This window comes from Ceratotherium simum, chromosome 10 (genome assembly GCF_057802395.1).
Source record: "Ceratotherium simum simum isolate JZ-2026a chromosome 10, ASM5780239v1, whole genome shotgun sequence".
NCBI classification, from domain to species: Eukaryota; Metazoa; Chordata; class Mammalia; order Perissodactyla; family Rhinocerotidae; genus Ceratotherium; species Ceratotherium simum.
Genome location: NC_141909.1, coordinates 49,303,340 through 49,319,227, shown reverse-complemented (window position 1 = coordinate 49,319,227; position 15,888 = coordinate 49,303,340). Strand labels below are relative to the sequence as shown.

The 15,888-nt window shown below is 35.2% G+C and overlaps 1 pseudogene; it reads left to right on the top strand.

Annotated features, from left to right (window-relative positions):
• Nucleotides 1-14,263: 14,263 nt before the first annotated feature.
• Nucleotides 14,264-14,964, top strand: LOC101400265 (large ribosomal subunit protein eL8-like; annotated as a pseudogene).
• Nucleotides 14,965-15,888: the final 924 nt, after the last annotated feature.

Genomic DNA, 15,888 nt, shown 5'->3' with positions numbered 1-15,888 from the left:
AGACACTGAGTGGCTGAATGGATTCAAAAACAAGATCCAACAATTTGCTGCCTCCAGGAAACACATCTCAGCACTGAAGACAAACACAGGCTCAGAGTGAAGGGATGGAAGATGATACTCTAAGCTAATGGCAAACAAAAGAAAGCTAGTATTGCCATGCTTATATCAGACAAAGTAGACTTCAAGATAAAAAAGGTAATGAGAGACAAAGAGGGGCAATATATAATGAGGGACACTCCACCAAGAAGACATAACATTTATAAATATATTTGTACCCAACACAGGAGCACCAAAGTACATAAAGCAACTATTAAGAAACTTAAAAGGAGATATCAACAACAGCACAATAATAGTAGGGGACCTTAACACCCCACTTACATCAATGGATAGATCACCCAGACAGAAACTGAATAAGGAAATAGTGGACTTAAATGAAAAACTAGACCAGATGGACTTAATAGATATATAGACAACACTCCATCCAAAAAGAACCAATTACACATTCTTCTCAAGCACACAAGGAACATTCTCAGGGAGAGACCATATGTTGGGAAACAAGGCAACCTCTATAAATTTAAGAAGACTGAAATCATAACAAGCATCTTTTCTGACCATAATGCTATGAAACTAGAAATCAACTACAAGACAAAAGCTGGGAAAGTGACAAACATGTGGAGACTGAACAACATGCTACTGAACAACCAATGGACCATTGAAGAAATTAAAGGAGAAATCAAAGAATAGCTGGCAACAAATGAAAATGAAAATACACCATACCAATTCATATGGGATGCAGCAAAAGCGGTCCTGAGAGGGAAATTCATGGCAATACAGGCCCACATTAACAAATAAGAAAAATCCCAAATAAGCAACCTTAAAGTACACCTAACAGAATTAGAAAAAGAAGAACAAACAAAGCCCAAAGTCAGCAGAAGGAGACAAATAATAAAAATTAGAGCAGAAATAAATGAAATTGAAACCAAAAAACAGTAGAAAGTATCAATGAAAGAAAAAGCTGGTTCTTTGAGAAGATAAAAAAATTGACAAACCCTTAGCCAGACTCACCAAGAAAAAAAGAGAGAAGGCTCAAATAAATAAAATTAGAAATGAAAGAGGAGAAATCACAATAGATACCACAGAAATACAAAAGATTATAAGAGAATGCTATGAAAAGCTATATTCCAACAAACTAGACAACCTAGAAGAAATGGATAAATTCTTAGACTCATACAACCTCCCAAACCTGAATCGAGATGAAATAGAGAACTTGAATAGACCAATCACAAGTAAAGAGAATGAAACAGTAATCAAAAACCTCCCCAAAAATAAAAGTCCAGGGCCAGATGGCTTCTCTGGAGAATTTTACCAAACATTCAAAGAAGATTTAATACCTATCCTTCTCAAACTATTCCAAAAAATAGAGGAAGATGAAACATTTCCTAACACATTCTACAAGGCCGACATCACCCTGATACCAAAGCCAGACAAGGACAATACAAAGAAGGAAAATAACAGGCCAATATCACTGATAAACATAGATGCAAAAATCCTCAACAAAATATTGGCAAACCAAATACAACAATACATTAGAAAGATCATACACCATGATCAAATGGGATTTATATCAGGGACACAGGGATGGTTCAACATCCTCAAATCAAACATTGTGATACACCATATTAACAAAATGCAGAATACAAACAACATGATCATCTCAATAGATGCAGAGAAAGCATTTGACAAAATCCAGCATCCATTTATGATAAAAACTCTACATGGAAAGATATCCCATGCATGTGGATTGGAAGAATAAACATAGTTAAAATGTGTATATTACCTAAAGCAATCTACAGATTCAACGCAATCTCAATCAGAATCTCAATGGTATTTGCCACGGAAATAGAACAAAGAATTCTAAAATTCATATGGGGAAACAAAAGACCCCAAATAGCTAAAGCAATCCTAAGAAAAAAGAACGAAGCTGGAGGCATCACAATCCCAGACTTCAAAACATACTACAAAGCAATAGTAATCAAAACAGCATGGTACTGGTACAAAAACAGACACACAAATCAAAGGAACAGAATTGAAAGCCCAGAAATAAAACAACACATATATGGACAGCTAATTTTTGACAAAGGAGCTAAGAACATACAATGGAGAAAGGAAAGTCTCTTCAATAAATGGTGTTGGGAAAAATGGACAGCCACATGCAAAAGAATGAAAGTGGACCATCTGCTATTGCCATTCACAAAAATTAACTCAAAATGGATCAAAGACCTGAAGGTGAGACCTGAAACTATAAAACTCATAGAAGAAAATATAGGCAACACACTATTTGACATTGGTCATAAAGGAATCTTTTCAGATGACATGCCTACCCAGACTAGGGAAACTAAAGAAAAAATAAGCAAGTGTGACTTTATCAGATTAAAGATCTTCTACAAGACAAATGAAACCAGAATGAAAATGAAAAGACAACCAACCAACTGGGAGAAAATATTTGCAAAACCTTTATCTGACAAGGCGTTAATCTCCATAATATATAAAGAACTCACACAACTGAACAACAAAAAAACAAACAACCTGATCAAAAATGGGCAGAAGAAATGAATAGACATTTTTCCAAGGAAGATATACAGATGGCCAATAGGCATATGAAAAGATATTCAACATCACTAATCATCAGGGAAATGCAAATAAAAGTAACACTAAGATATCACCTCACACCCATTAGAATGGCTATAATTACCAAGACAAAAAACAACAAATGTTAGAGAGGATGTGGAGAAACAGGAACCCTCATACACAGCTGGTGGGAATGCAAACTGGTGCAGCCTCTATGGAAAATGGTATGGAGATTCCTCCAAAAATTAAAAATAGAAATACCTTATGATCCAGCTATCCCATTACTGGGAATCTATCCAACAAACCTGAAATCAACAATCCAAAGAGGCTTACGCACCCCTATGTTCATTGCAGCATTATTCACTATAGCCAAGAAGTGGAAGCAACCCAAGTGTCCCTCGACTGATGACTGGATCAAGAAAATGCAGCATATATATACAATGGAATACTACTCAGCCATAAAAAAGACAAAATTGTCCCATTTGCAACAACATGGATGGACCTGGATGGTATTATGTTAAGTGAAATAAGCCAGAAGAAGAAAGACAAACACTGTATGATCTCACTCATATGTAGAATATAGACCAACACATGGACGGAGAAAACTGTATTGTGGTTACCAGGGGCAATGGGGGTAGGGGGTGGGCACAAGGGGTGAAGGGAGACATGTATGTGGTGATTGACAAACAAAAATGTACAGCCAAAATTTCACAATGTTATAAATTATTAAGACATCAATAAGAAAAAAAAAAAAACTCTCTACAAAATGGGTATGAAAGGAAAGTATCTCAACATGATAAAGGCCATATACGACAAACCGACAGCCAACACCATACGCAACGGGGAAAAACTGAAAGCCATCCTCTGAGAACAGGAACAAGACAAGGGTGCCCACTGTCACCACTGTTATTCAACATAGTGTTGTAAGATCTGGCCAGAGCAATTAGGCAAGAAAAAGGAATAAAAGGAATCCAAATAGGCAATGAAGAAGTGAAACTCTCGCTGTTTGCGGACAACATGATTGTATATATATAGAAAACCCTAAAGAATCCATCAGAAAACTATTAGAAATAATCGACAACTAAAGCAGAGTTGCAGGGTACAAAATCAACTTACAAAAATCAGTTGCATTTCTATACTCTAATGATGAACTAACAGAAAGAGAACTCAAGAATACAATCCCATTTATAATTGCAACAAAAAGAATAAAATATCTAGGAATAAATTTAACCAATGAAGTGAAAGACTTATACAATGAAAACTATAAGACATTCTTGAAAGAAATCAATGATGACATAAAGAAATGGAAAGATATCCCATGTACATGGATTGGAAGAATAAACATAATTAAAATGTCCATACTGCCTAAAGCAATCTACAGATTCAATGCAATCCCAATCAGAATCCCAATGGCATTCTTCACAGAAATAGAACAAAGAATCCTAAAATTCATATGGGGCAACAAAAGACCCTGAATAGCTAAAGCAATCCTGAGAAAAAAGAACAGAGCTGGAGGCATCACAATCCCTGACTTCAAAACATACTACAAAGCTATAGTAATCAAAACAGCATGGTACTGGTACAAAAACAGACACACAGATCAACGGAACAGAATTGAAAGCACAGAAATAAAACCTCACATCTACAGGCAGCTAATCTTCGACAAAAGAGCAAATAACATACAATGGAGAAAGGAAAGTCTCTTCAATAAATGGTGCTGGAAAAACTGGACAGCCACTTGCAAAAGAATGAAAGTAGACCATCTGCTATTGCCATTCACAAAAATTAACTCAAAATGGATCAAAGACCTGAAGGTGAGACCTGAAACTATAAAACTCCTGGAAGAAAATGTAGGCAATATACTATTCGTCATTGGTCATAAAGGGATCTTCTTGAATTCCATGTCTACTCTGACAAGGGAAACAAAAGAAAAAATAAAAAAGTGGGACTTCATCAGGCTAAAGAGCTTGTGCAAGGCAAATGAAAGCAGAATCAAAATGAAAAGACAACCCACCAGCTGGGAGAAGATATTTGCAAACTTTATATCTGATAAGGGGTTAACCTCCATAATATATAAAGAACTCACACATCTGAACAACAAAAAAACAAATAACCTGATCAAAAAATGAGCAGAGAAAAAGAACAGACATTTTTCCAAGGAAGATATACAGATGGCCAACAGGCATATGAAAAGATATTCAACATCACTAATCATCAGGGAAATCCAAATCAAAACTACACTAAGATATCACCTTACACCTGTGAGAATGGTTATAATCACCAAGACAAAAAATAACAAATATTGGAGTGGATTTGGAGAAAAGGGAACCCTCATTCACTGCTGTTGGGAATGCAACTGGTGCAGCCTCTATGGAAAACAGTATGGAGATACCTCAAAAAATTAAAAATAGAAATACCTTCTGATGCAACTTTCCCACTTCTGGGGATTTATCCAAAGAACTTGAAATCAACAATCCAAAGAGTCTTATGCACCCCTATGTTCATTGCAGCATTATTCACTATAGCCAAGCCATGGAAGCAACCTGTGTCCATCAACAGATGATTGGATAAAGAAGATATGGTATATATATACAATGGAATACTACTCAGCCATAAAAAAAGACAAAATCATCCCATTTGCAACAACATGCATGCACCTGGAGGGCATTATGTTAAGTGAAATAAGCCAGACAGAGAAAGACAAACACTCTATGACCTCTCTCATATGTGGAATATAAACTAACAAACGGACAGAGAGCACAGTTTGGTGGTTACCAGGGGGAAGGGAGTTGGGGGGCGGGCACAAGGGGTGAAGGGGCGCATTTATATGGTGACTGACCAATAATAATGTACAACTGGAATCTCACAATGTTATAAACTATTATGACATCAACAACAACAAAAACCCAGAACAACGTTTTTGAGCAACTGCATTGGACAGAATGACTCTATGAATTAGAATGGTACAGTGATGGATATTTAAATTTGGAATTATATCCCCAAAGGAAAGATAATTTCATCATTGTGAGTTGAAAAAAAGTTGTTCTAACTTGTTCATAAATAATCTCTTAGTCATCAATAATCAGTTATAAATAATCTTTTTAGGTGATAGTGTGATATACGAAGGTGCTTCTCTTAGCATGACACAGAAAATGGTGAAAAAAAGAAATTATAGTACAGAAACCATATATCTATAAAGGAAGAACTACATTAGACTTAAATGTTCCAGATGTATCAATATTTTGTATTTTAAGATTAACTCATTTTTAAAAAAAATTGTTTAAAGAAATGAGGCTAAAATGGATGATTTTTTCCTGTATCCACACAATATTTAAAAGTCAGGAAATTTGTTTCACATCACGTATGATGCTAGCATATTTTATGTAGTTATAGGTAGAAACCAGCATATATTAGTGTGTTGTATATTTTTTTTTGTATAAAAGGAGCAAACAACATATTTATATTGCTTGATGAATACATTTTTTGTTTTGTTTCAAGACTCAGCTCCAATGAATTGCTTATATTTGATAATTTACATCTGGACAATGAAGTTCAGCATCTTCACTTTCTCTATCAATTTGAATTAATTTCACTCCAGTTAAAAGAAATTGATGTTAAAAATAGAACAAAAAAATCCAACATAATCTTTTATTTCAAAGTATTCTGCATGATTTAACTCTACATAAAATATGTTTTAAAAAAATATCTACCTCTCTCACTCTAACCAGTTATTTTCAATTGCTACAGAATGTCAAATTCACTGACAGGCCAGGAATGGTACACATTGAACTTTAGAAGATTTCCTTGCTATCTGCTTGTCTGCTTGTCCTTTTCTGTATTAGTTATTTAATTATGGAAAAACAGATCACAGATCAATCCAGTGCACTAAACCCAGGAATCTGGGGTTCAGTCCTTATTAAACCCAGGACTCCCTTCTGTGATGACCGTGTTTAAGCATTCATCCTCTGTAGATATGTTTTTCTTTCTCCCTTTGTTTTACTTTTTATTAAAAAAAATTAGATTCACTGGAAATTGCAAATATAATACAGAGGGGTCCTATGTACACTTCACCTTGTTTCCTCCAATGCTTATATCTTATATAACTAGAATCTAATATTAAAACCAGGAAATTGACATTGGTAAATGTGTGTGTATAGTTCTATGCAGGTCACCCAGGGTATAGATTCATGTGAGCATTACCCCCAGCAAGATGCATAACTGTTCCATCGCCACAAACATCTCTCTCCTGCCAGCACTTTACATACTTCCTCGTCACCATCCCCAGCCTCTGTCTACCACTAATTTATTCTTCATCTCTATAATTGTTATTTTGAGAATGTTATATAAATGGTATCATATAGTATGTGACCTTTTTAGATTGTGGTTTTTTGTTTTTTGGGTTTTTATTGCAGTGAGCATAACGCCCTTGAGATTCATCCAAGTTGCTACATGTAATAATAGCTCACTTCTATTTTTTGCTGAGTATCTACATGGAGTGGATATACCACAGACTGGATAATCATTCACCCATTGAAGGACATTTTGGTTGTTTCTTGTGTTTGCCTATTGAATATGAATAAGACTGCTATAAAAGCGTTAGTGTACAGGATTTTGTGTGGATATAAGTTTCATTTTTCGGGAATAAATGCCCAGGAATGTAATTGTCGCTTGCTATGTAAGTGTATGCTTTCCAGACTGCCAAACTGCTTTTCCCAAGTACTGTACCGATGTACATTCCCACCAGCAATGTATGAAAGATCATTTTTTTGTAATCTTGCCAGCATTTGGTGTTGTCACTATTTTTTGGCTGTTCTGATAGGTGTGTAGGGGTGGCTCATTGTGGTCTTAGTTTGCATTTTCCAAATGGCTGCTCAGCATCTTTTCATGTGTGTGTATTTTCACAGGTCCTCTTTGATGAATCAGTGAAAATGTCTTTTCTTTTACCAGTTTTCTAATTAGACTTTTTTATTGTTGAGTTTTGAGAATTCTTTACTTTTCTAGATGTTAATCGTTGTATTCGTGGAATAGATCTCAATAGTCATGGTATGCAATTCTTTTTATATATTTCTAAAATCTATTTGCTAATAATCTAAAGATTTTTGAGGCTATATTCTTAAAGGATATTAGTCTCCAGTTTTTTCTTGTTGTACTGTTTCTGTCTGGTTTTGGTATGAGGATCATACTTGCTTCATAAAATCATTTCACATGATTATCAGAGATTAAATTTTTTGAATGTAATAGTTTACAAAATGATCCAAAATTTTCAAACGTCATTCTCTTTTATTTCTGTGAATTTGTGTACATTAAATTTTTTTTACAGACTTTATATTTTTAGAGCAATTTTAGGTTCAGAGCAAAATTAAGGGGACGGTACAGAGATTTTTCATATACCCCCAGCCCCAACAACTGCATAGGCACCCCCATTATCAACATTCCCCACCAGAGTGGTGCATATGTTAAAATTGATGAACCTACATTGACACATTATAATCACCCAACTTTATAATATTGTACAGAGTATTTTCACTGCCCTAAAAAATCCTCTGTGCTCTGTCTATTCATCTCTTCTCCACCAACTCCTGGCAGCCACTGATCGTTTTACTTTCTCCATAGTTTTACGTTTTCCAGAATGTCACATGATTGGAATCATATAATATGAAGTCTTTTCAGATTGGCTTCTTTCGCTTAGTAATATGCATTTAAGGTTCCTCTATCCATGTATTTTCATGGCTTGATAGCTTATTTCTTTTTAGCAATAAATAATATTCCATTGTCTGGGAGTACCACAGTTTAACCGTTTATGCACTGAAGAACATCTTGGTTGCTTCCAAGTTTGGGCAATTACGAATAAAGTTATATAAACATCTTTGTGCAGAATTTGGTGTGAATGTAAAGTTTCAGTTTTTTTGGGTAAATGCCAAGGAGTGTGATTGCTGGATCGGATGCTGAGTATGTTTAGTTTTGTAAGAAACTTTCATATACTCGGGCAATGGTGAATAACTTGGTCAAGTTATATTAGATGATAAAAGTATCTGCATATTTTTTGTCATATTTATTTTTATATGATTTACACATTTCCTTTGTTTCAAAATGATCATGGTCATTTGATCAGGCTTGATACAATATCTGCTAAGAGATTTTAGTAAAAGGTGGGATGTAACTTAAAATTCCCAGGCCAAACAGCCCTACAAATCATGGGAATGAGCTTATTGACAGTATAAACAATTGGCCACACATTATACTTATTGATTAAGAATCTCAGAAAGGGAGACCCTGAGGTTTGGAATTCAATATATTTTAAATAGTGCTGCATATGATTGTAATGCGTAGCCAGACTGAAGAATCTGCAAGAAAGAATAAATGCTTCAGATACAAAAAGGCTACAGAATGAATCCCTTTTCTGTGACCTATGATAATTAAAAGGAGATCAACTATTTGACATCTCCAAATTTCCATTACTCTATTTCTTTAACATGCGAGTGCCTCAGGGAATATTATTCAGCTTTCTTTGTTTCCTCCAGTCCCCTCCCCTCTCATCTCCTCCCCCACTCCCTTATCTACTTTCTCTATCTTCCTAGGTGACCTCATCAAGTTTTATAACTTTAAATACCATTTATATGCCACTAATTCCCAAACTCCAGCTCTGATTTCTTCTATAAACTTCGCAATCTTACATTTTTCTACCTTCTTGACATCTCCACATTGATAAATTTGTAAACTTCTCAAATCTAACTTGTAAAAAAACTAATTTCTGGTAATTCCCTTCCCTTTATTCTGCCTGCAATTTTCCATTCCTCTATCCTTCCGATTTCTCAAGTCCATAATCTTGGAGTATTTCTTAAATCATCTCTTTTTCTCACACTCCAGTTCACTTGCAAACTATTTTTGGCACCACCTTCAAAATATATTATGAATCCAGACACTTATCTCCACCTCATCTACCAATTTCTAAATAATCTCTCACTTAGATTATTTCAACAGCATTCTCACTGGGCCCTCTAAATCTACCATGCCTCCCCCCATAGTCTACTCTTCACAAAGGAGACAGATCTACTCACCTAATTTATGTCACTTCTTTGATCAAAGCTCAGTGGCTTCCCATCTCTCAAAGTGAGAAACAAAATCTTCATATTGACTCCCACCACTTATCTCATCTCCTCTCTCTGACTCCCTAGCTTACTGTCTTCAAGGTACTCTGACTTGCTTGCTATTCTTTGATCATGCTTTGCACTTATTATTTCTTCTACCCAGGTACTCTTTGTATATATGTTTGGCTTGCTTCCCAAATTCTCATATGTCACTCTTTCTGGACTCACTGACCACTTTACATAAAATAGCATCCTCCCAAATCCCTGATACCTTCTATCTCTCTTAATCATTCTAAGTTCATCACCATAACACTTATCATCAACTGACATACAGTACATATATTTGTTTATGTACTTACTGTCTGTCAAGCCCCACAAAAATATAGGCTCTAACAGGGGAGGAGCTTTAGTTGCTACATCCTCAAGACCTAAAATAGCACTTGACATGTAGTGGGCACTCATTAAATATTTGTTGGATGAATGAATTACTTTCTTCATCTACGATATGAAGTTAAGAATTCTAAATTACAGGTTGTCAGTGAAGTTTAAATTATACCCTTGTTACATGATGGATGATCAACGGATATTAGTTTCTTTCTTTCACTCTCTGAATTGTTTTACATTCATATTTTATAAGTAATATTTATCAAATATGTATCTATAGCAGTATTTACTACTATCGCAAATCGGTTAGCATAGGAATTCAGGCAATGTCAAATTACAAGGAAAGTCTCTCTCTTACTACGTATTCTGAAAAATGGCTGCTGCAATTGCTTATCTCTTTGAGTTGGCTTTTTTCTGTCTCATCTGTGCAGTGGCCATGGAGAGATTTTACTCTTTGAGTCAATTTTACCAGAAGAAAAAATTAAAAGTCTTATAATTATTAAAAAACATTTTCCTGTGGTTTGTTTTGTTGTTGTTTGTTTATTTTTAATGACCAACTGTCAAAAATTTTCTATGGACAATGAAGAATGGAGTTTGTTTAAACATATTACGTGTATTGAAATGTAGACTACCCTTACAGCAGTTCTCTACTCCCCAGATAAGACCGTTTAAACACAAACTGGGATTACATGTCTGAAGAGGGTAATGTGTCATTTTAAATATCTATGTAATCTCTACTCTTCTTTTTATGATAAATGGCGGACCCAGTCTTTCGCCTTCATTTCTGTGTCTTATAATTGGTTTTAACTATTTGGAATGAAAAAAATGTGCTTTTCGTTTTTAAATGATCAACATTGAGACATTATATTTATTTAACAGTAAAAACTTACTTTTGGAGTAAAAACAGCAATCTATTGAGTTTTGATAAGGAAATATTGTAAATTCTATTTATATTTCTTTTCGTATATTCCTTAATAATTTCTATTGTGAGGGTAGCATATGCATAAACAATTTAAAAAATAATACTTATGTTTCTGATATCTGTCATAATCATGTAAAAATTATTTAATTATATATTTATATGTTACTGCTAACAGTGTAAGATAAATGCAGTTTGAAGACCACTGCTATAGATGATCTACGTAAAACAGTGCCTGACACTTGGTAAACATTCAATAAGTGTTTGTTGAATTGGAATCAAATTTCCTTGCTTTCTTTTTTTCTTTCTTTCTACACTCTAAAACAGTGTGGTTATATCTCTAATGAAGAACTTATCATAGCCTCTTATATTTATGCATCATTCCTTAATTGATTAAACCAATATTTGTTGTATGAACCCTCACTATGATAGGAATTTAGAATGCTAAATTGAGTAAAACAGGCCCCTTGCCTTTAAACAATTTATATTCTGTTGGAAAGAATACAAAATGATTCTGCACAGCAAAATAAAAAATCAACAAAATGAAAAGGCAACCTATGGGATGGGAGAAAATATTTGTAAGCCATGTATCCGATAAGGGGTTAATAGCCAAAATATATAAAGAACACATTCAACTCAATAACAAAACAGCAGACAATCTCATTAAAAAATGGGCAGAGGAGCTGAATAGATGTTTTTCCAAAGAAGACGTAGAAATGGCCAACAGGTACATGAAAAGAAGCTCAACATCACTAATCATCAAGAAAAGGCAAATCAAATCACAATGCGACATCACCTTATCCTATTAGAATGGCTGTCATCAAAAAGACAAGCAATAAGTGTCGGTGAGGATACGCAATGTTGGTAGGAAGGTAAATTGTTGCAGCCACTGTGGAAATCAATATGAAGCTTCCTCAAAAATTTAAAAATAGAATTACCGTATGATCCAGCAGTCCCACTTCCGAGTATATACCCAAAGCAAATGAAAACAGGATATGGAAGAGATATCTGCACTCCCATGTTCACAATAGCCAAGATATGGAAATAACCTAAGTGTTGGTCAACAGTTGAATGGATAAAGAAGATGTGGTATATCATACAATGGAATATTATTCAGCCATAAGAAAGAAAGAAATCTTGCCATTTGTGACAACATGGATGGACCTTGAGGGTGTTATGCTAAGTGAAATAAGTCAGACAGAGAAAGACAAATACTGTAGGATATCACTTACATATGGAATCTAAAATAGTTGAACTCATAGAAACAGAGACCAGAACAGTGGTTACCAGGGGCTGGGAGTTGGGCGAAATGGGGAGATGTTGCTCAAAGGGTACAAACTTCCGGTTAGATGAACAAGTTCTGGGAATCGAATGCACAGCATTGTGATGATAGTTAACAATACTGTATTATATACCTTAAAGTTGCTAAGAGAGTAGATCTTAAATGTTCTCACCACAAAAAAGAAATAGTAATTATGTGACATGATTGAGGTGTTAGCTAATGCTATGTTCGTAATCACACTGCAAGAGGTAAGTGTATCAAACCAACAAGTTGTAGACTTAAACTTACAAAACGTTATATATGTTAATAAAGATGGGAGGAAAAAAGGAGCAAAAAGAAAAAAAATGAGTCAATTATTACAACACAAAAGAATGAAGTGTAAAAACTTCAAAAGGGCTATATTCATAAGGAAACATGTAAGAGATTAGAACCCTTAATAAAACTGGTGAAGTGTTTTCCACCCCTGAATGGAATGGCATTTTTGTTCAACGGTAGATTTAAATTTTAAAAGATTCAACAACAGTTAATAGATAAACCTTTTTGGGGAAAGGACCGTTCCATGCAGAGGAACCAGCATATGCAAAAAAGTGGAGATGTTTTGACAGGTTCAGACTAAGGCTATTTTATTTTGGTTGAGGTACATAATAAAAACAATAACTCGCATAGTGACAACAGTTATTTGTGGTGTCCCTAAATGCTTTGATTCCTAGCTTTGTCCTACCCCAGTCAGATTGCCAATTCTATTTGTTTGTTTAGAGTAATCTTCATGGGAAGCGGTAACTACATTTATTATGAAATTTTTAAAAGTTGTGTCTACTTCTCTTAGGAACAAAGGCCATGTTTGTCGCCTTATTCCTAAATAGAGAAATGAATTGTGTTTAATACTGAAAAAAATTTTAAGATTCAGAGTCAAAGGCTTAAGAGGATGTTAATAATAAAAGTATGGTATGTTATGATAACTTTTTTAACGTTCAGCTTGTTAAGAAGAAATAGAGATTTGAATATAGATAAACTTCAATTCCTTTACTTGTGTGTAGAAAGAAAGAAAGAGAGAAAGCAAGCGAGCAAGCAAGTTAGCTTGAGTGGTCAAAATTTTTTTTAAATCACATCACTTCAATTAACCTGATGAGCAGTTTTGTTTGAATTGACTGATTTTTGTTGGAAGATCCTGGGCAACTTTATGAAGTAGATCCACTGTGCTTTCAATTCTTGCTAGTTTCACTTCTGGATTCCATTACCAGAGAAGTGTTCTATTAAACAAATCACAACTTGATAATATTTATCCATTCAGTTAACAAACATTTCTTGAGCACTGATAATGTGCCAGACATATTTTTTTTTGTGAAAAGTGGTGAGCAAAACAGACTGCATTTTGAAATATTAATTTTAAACTTAAACGCTTTTAAGACTCAAAGAGAGGAATCTCTCTCCTAAGGAATCTCTAGGTTCTGAGACAAGTGACGGGAGAAATATTTTGGACTGGTCTTTCTTCCTTTTCTATTCTAATAATGTTATATAGGTTATTGGCAGCTCCCACTTCCTATTAGAAATGATTAATTAATAATCTAATTAAGTACCAGGCTATCTAAATACCAGTGATATCATGACTCAGTTTCTCTTTTCAGAGATTTTTACACTTGTTTTATTAACATAGTATCTATCTGTGTGAAGAAAAAAATAATTTTATAGGGATAGACTCTGTCTATTGAGGAAAAATAAAATTAGTATGATTCATAAAAGTGGTTGAAGTGGTAAATGAGGCAATAAAACTAGTTCTAATGGTGACAATTTATTTATCTCAATAAATAAAATGCCCCTCTGTTCATCATAGTAAATGCAATGACCATAGCAAACTAAAATTTTAATTCTTATATAATTGAAAACTTGTTAAAAATGAAAGTACTCCATGCTATGCACTATTGCTGTCTGCAAGATGACTACATCTCCTCTCTCCTCCAGCCGCCCAAGATGCCAAAAGGAAAGAAGGCCAAGGGGAAGAAGATGTCCCAGGCCCCTGCTGTGGTGAAGAAGCGGGAGGCCAAGGAGATCGCAAATGCCCTGTTTGAGAAAAGGCTCAAGAATTTTGACATCAGGTAGGACATCCAGCCCAGAAGAGATCTCACCCACTTTGTCAAATGGCCCCGCTCCATCCAGCTGCTGCGTCAAAGAGCTATCCTCTGTTACCGGCTGAAAGTGCCAGTTCATCAGGACCTTGGACCGCCGAACAGCTATTCAGTTGCTTAAGCTGGCCCACAAGTACAGACCAGAGACAAAGCAAGAGAAGAAGCAGAAATCGTTAGCCAGCACTGAGAAAGAAGCTGCTGGCAAACTGGATATCCCTGCTAAGAGGCCAACTGTCCTTCGAGCAGCGGTTAATACTATCACCACCTTGGTAGAGAACAAGAAGGCTCAGCTGGTAGTGATTGCTCATGATGTGGGTCCCCTTGAGCTGGTCATCTTCCGGCCTGCCCTGTGTCAGGAGATGGGGAGCCTTGCTGTGTTATCAAGGGTAAGGGCAGACTGGGGCGTCTGGTGCACAGGAAGATATGCACCACTGTCGCCTTTGCACAAGTTAACTCAGAAGACAAGCTCTGGCTAAGCTGGTGGAAGCTGTCAGGACCAAGGTGTCATGGCTTAAGAATTGTTCCCTAATGCCCAATTGACTCTCATACAAAGTCCAAATGTTGTAGCCTGAAATAAAAGGTTCTCCTTTATGTAGCCCCATCACCTATTCCTCTTAAAAGATGAGACTTTCCTAAATGATATCTCCCGCTCTTTTTAGAGTGCTTTATTCTATTTTCTTAAGTCTTTACCTTTTGCTTAAGCCTCAGCTCAAATATCAGCTTCCTCCAGGACACTTTCCATCATGTTCCCATGTATAAGCTGTATTTCCTTCTCCTGTATTTTATGTAACTTTCTTTTAACTCATTCCACACGTAAAACTTACTGTGTGTATATTGGATTTTTTTAAGTATTGTATGTCCCAGAATGTTTCTCATATTTTGGATGCCCAATAAATCATTTTTAAGAGAAGGAATGGATAAAATAAATAGATTCATTCAGATTTATTTCTTAAGAATTTCTGGCTTTTGATTAGTCAAGTATCACCATTTTCAGCTCATATTTTCTTTATGTTACCTTTACCCAGAGGGAATGGCATTAAAAATACATTCAAATTAAAGTAGTTAAAAATGTAAGAGTCAACAGTAGATAGCATATAACTTTGCTAGCTTCCCTGTTGTAGCCTACTATTTTTATGCTGGGTTTTGTCAGCTACGACAACCAAAAGTTATGGAAATATGACCACTAAATGTGACAACTTGCTGTGGCTCACCACATTGTAACTGCATTTTCTTTTAGCAAAGCAGAAATCATGGTGTTCCAGTATTATAAGCTTGTTACATAAAATTTCCAAGGGGAGAGATTACTTGTGCTGAAGGTACAAGATATATGTAGGCTGCAGCATTTTTGAACCTGTTATGCAAAAGATTTACAAGTAGCCAATCATTTGCCATAATCATTTCTATTTGTCCAGCTGCTTCCAGCAAAATGTCAACTATATCGTGACTGAGGATTTACAGACACTT